This window comes from Pongo abelii, chromosome 1 (genome assembly GCF_028885655.2).
Source record: "Pongo abelii isolate AG06213 chromosome 1, NHGRI_mPonAbe1-v2.0_pri, whole genome shotgun sequence".
NCBI lineage: Eukaryota > Metazoa > Chordata > Mammalia > Primates > Hominidae > Pongo > Pongo abelii.
The window spans coordinates 130,771,676-130,776,206 of record NC_071985.2 but is presented as its reverse complement, the minus strand read 5'-3'; the positions used below and the strand labels follow the sequence as shown (position 1 = coordinate 130,776,206).

The 4,531-nt window shown below is 35.8% G+C and overlaps 1 pseudogene; it reads right to left on the bottom strand.

Moving 5' to 3' along the window:
- Positions 1–2,467: 2,467 nt before the first annotated feature.
- Positions 2,468–2,566, bottom strand: LOC112130843 (U2 spliceosomal RNA; annotated as a pseudogene).
- Between the last annotated feature and the right edge of the window lie 1,965 nt (positions 2,567–4,531).

The following is a 4,531-nucleotide window of genomic DNA, read 5'->3' as shown; positions in this document are numbered from 1 at the left end:
GGGTATTTTCAAATAAAATACTGTAGAAAAACATTATTTCTAAAAAAAGTCCTTTTAAAAAGGTGAACAATTTTTGTCTAATTTAAAGCCTATTTCTGGGTCCTTTTACCTTGTTTTATACAGGTCTCTGATAACTTTAGAGATCATACCATTGGCCTAAGACTTCCAGAACTCTATTATAAAACTGAAGTGTTCATGAAGATTGCCAACCCAACATCAAACAGTACAAGAATTGATTACCTGAGACTGAGCTGATAGAGGACTAAAGTGATTTCATAATTTTTTTGTTTGGAACATTGTTGATTCTTATTATTTCCAGGGTCAAACAAGTTTTTGTTTTTGAGTTACTTATAGCTTATAGTAATTGAGTAAAGTATACTTTTGTGAGCAAAACTGAAATATTTACCTTTCTCTCTACCTGACTTATGCAGAATTTGAAAACTATTTATTAGTATTTTTAATTTATGGCAATATAGTTATTTGCAAAAGTTCATTAAAAATCTGTTTTCATTTGTAAACAGAACAAAATTAGATACACTGGTTATTTTACCAATGCTTTGGCTGAAGTGGCATATTTTCAGATATAACAAGACTGCTTTAAGTAGTTGAGGTTGACTTTTAGAGCCAATAAAATGCTCCTTGAAAAGACTGGACTGGTGCCTTTTCTACAAAGTTCCCTTACAACATTCCTGACCTTGTTGTAGTAAAGAATGTCACTTTTTGAGAGGACTAACTATTTCAAGATATTTTAAGTCCTCAAAAGAAAAGGAATTTACCCAATTTGTACAGCTATTACAGCCATATTCTGATGATGAATTCTTGGTTTTGTTTCCTAATCTCAAGAAGCTTTAAAAGTCTTATCTAAGATTACTTGTAAAAAATTTTTAGCAAAGTAGGGGCTGGGCTAGGTGGCTTATGAGTGTAATCCCAGCAGTTTGGGAGGCAGAAGCAGGTGGATCACTTGTGGTCAGGAGTTTGAGACCAGCCTGGCCAACATGGTGAAACCCCACCTATACCAAAAATACACACACACACACACACACACACACAAAATTAGCTGGGTGTGGTGGCATGCCTATAGTTCCAGCTATGCAAGGGGCTGAGGTGGCAGAATTGCTTGAACCCAGGAGGCAAAGGTTGAAGTGAGCTGAGATTGTGCCACTGCACTCCAGCCTGGGTGACAGAGTAAGACATCATCTAAAAAAGAAAAAAAAAAATCAGTAAAGCCAACATAAAAGGGCCTATGTGGCCGTTCACTATTCTTGTTGCACTTTATGCAAATAATCAGGCAAAGCAGAATAATAAATCTTATTTTGCAAATAAATTTGCCCTACTAACATCTTTCTTTGCGAAACTAGAGAGAGAAAAATTATATTTCAGAAGAAAAATGTAGTACACCAATTATTAGATTCTAACCTTGTCTATCATTTGAGTTTTTATAATTTTCCTACAATTTGGACTAAATCTTGAATTATTTCTAAAGAATGACTTGGTTTTAATTATTATTTTTTTTGTGTGTGATGGTTTTAGGTGATCCCCAGTGGAATAATGTGTGTGTGTGTGTGTTGTTTGTTTAGAATACAAATTGTTTTTGTTGTAATCTTTATATGCATTATATTTGTACTATGTATCTCTTGTTGTTTTACTTCTTTAGAAAAAAAAAACTATACTCACGGTATCCTGAAGACTAAAGATGATTTGACAAATGACAGCAGTTATACATCAGTGACTTTACTTATCTTATTTTTTGCCACCCTGTGATGCCATCACAATTTGGTTTTTGTTGCTCTTACAATTCCTCACTTAAACATATTCTCCCCCCATTACCCATCTGGAATAGGACCATCTGAGAATGAGTTTTTCTAGTGATGTGGGACTAAGCTCCTGAGTATAAAAGGAGCCAAAATTGTTTGAGTTCATCTACAATGCTTTCTTTGAAAAACCCTGATGAAAAGTGGGGAAAGGATAAAAGAAAAATCTCTCGGAGCTGTCTGAGCTATTTGAGGTATGCAAAATTTATCAGGTCCAGAGAGACATGAGTATGGGATTTTAATTATATTCCTGTACCCATGCCTGGAGGCAATTGTTTAGAAATATTTTTATTCCTGAATTGCTGCCTCACCCATTATCTTCATGTTCCTGGAATTTGTAATACAAAGAACATTGTATAGCCAATCAATAGCTTATGTTAATAAACGTAAACTCTTGGTAAACAACTTATAAACATTCTCTCTTTTTTTTTTCCTCAAAAACCTACTTATCAGGGCTGCTAATTGGAGTGTGTATTCAGGGCAACTTGAATCTATGCTCCCAGGTGGCCATCCTTAGCCTTTCTGCTTGAACAAACTCTCTTTAAACTAGATTCTGAAGTTTTTTATTATTTTAGGTTAACAAATATGCATATTACTATCGTCTATTCTAGTGTGTGAAGTGGCCTATGAAGTTTTCTCTTGTGTTTTTATGTATTTTATGTTTTTCTCTTGTGTATTTATGTATTTTATGTATTCCCTTTTACTGATAAGAACAGATACTATACTTGGTCTTAGCCAAAAGGCTGAGAAGTGATTACATCTCCCTGTAAAAATGTAAATGAATGTCTTTTAAAACAATTTTTTAAAGTAATTTCTTCTGTAATTATATTTTTCAAATTTTGATATTTTGGGGTTGTAATTTTCAGATTTTTAGACTTTAGAAATTTTGATTTTTCAAAATTTCAACATTCAGGGTTATGACATCTTCTGTGATTATGGCCCAAACCCCACCCTAGAAGGGACAGGGATTATACATTTGACATCTACTTCGTATTTGGCTTTACCTTTCTTTACCATAGTACCACTTTTGTCTCTAGCATGTTTGACTCTGCTAGAGTGAACTTCCTGGTTCCTGAGGATGTGGAAAATGCCTCTACTGGGGGAATCACTCTTTGTTATATGGAAAATTAACACTATCACCTGTTCACTTTGGTTTTTTTCATTCTGGTAGACTATCAGTCAAAGAAAGAAATTACTATACTATCAGAGATAATTGACTCTAATTAAAATGAAGAACTAGGATTGGTGTTAAATAATGGAGGAGGAATATGCTGGAATCCAAGATACTCTCTTCAGAGTCTCTTGAGGCTTTTGACACTAGTGATAAATTTGAATACACATTACAGCAACCATAGGCTGACAATGGTAAAGCCAAGAAGAGCTGATACTCTTTGGAAATTTGGGTCTTGTTACAACTCAGAGCAGCCAAACTGATGACTGAGGGTGAGTGAAAGTTAGAAGGATGTTGAAAATTGTGTCTAATAAATGTTAAATATGACCTAAAGATCAGTGGCTGCAGTGTCGATTGTGGTTTACTTTCTTGCCACAAGACTTTGCAGATAATTTGTTACAGGACCACCAGTCTCATCTGCCCACTGCACAATAACAGACCAATATATTGAATAGCAGGGGTTGCAACAGAAAAAGAGTTTCTGAAAAAATAGTCACTGAGCAGCCAAACAAAGAGATGGGAGGAGCCCTCTAATCCATCCTTCTCAGGGGTTCTGATCTACGGTTTTTAAGGTGATTGTTGTAGGCAAGGGGCTAAAGAGTTGGGGGTCATAGATTAGTCAGTGTGAGGGGGAAGGGATCATTAGGATGTGAAAACTGCATTCTTCAGTTGAGTTAGTGCCTCAGTGAGGGCCCTCAAACTAGCTGGCATTGGTAGTTTCGCTGGAATGCAAGATCTAAAAAATATTTCAAATGGAAAACTTGAGGTTTTTCAACATTAAAGATGTTATCTATAGAAACAATTAAGGGAAATTAGTACCTTGGGACCTTGTCTGTGTGACTTACAGGCAGTAAGAAACTAAGAAAGTAAACTAAAGAGTAAGTTGGTTAATGGTTAATGCTAAGCTGTAACTCTCTTCTAAGTCGATGTTTTTGTCAGAAACTTCTGACAACTGATTTTATTAAATTTATGAGGATGTTTTAATTTTTGTGAATCATCATCTTTACAGTGACTCGGTATTGGATTTAGGGGAAGAAACATTTGGAAAAGGGTAGTACAAGGGGTTATCTGTATCAGATAATGCTTGTACATGACATCTTTATTTATTTTTTATTATATTTTAAGTTCCGGGATACATGTACAGAACATGCAGGTTTGTTACATAGGTATACACATGCCATGGTGGTTTGCTGCACCCATCAAACCATCATCTACATTAGGTATTTCTCCTAATGCTATCCCTCCCCTAGCCCCCCACTCTCTGACAGGCCCCAGTGTATGATGTTCCCCTCCCTGTGTCCATGTGTTCTCATTGTTCAACTCCCACTTATGAGTGAGAACATGCGGTGTTTGGTTTTCTGTTCCTGTGTTAGTTTGCTGAGAATGATGGTTTCCAGCTTAATCCACGTCCCTGCAAAGGACAAGAACCATCCCTTTTAATGGCTGCATACTATTCCATGGTGTATAAGTGCCACGTGTTTTTATCCAGTCTATCACTGATGGGCCTTTGGGTTGGTTCCAACTCTTTGCTATTGTGAACAGTGCTGCA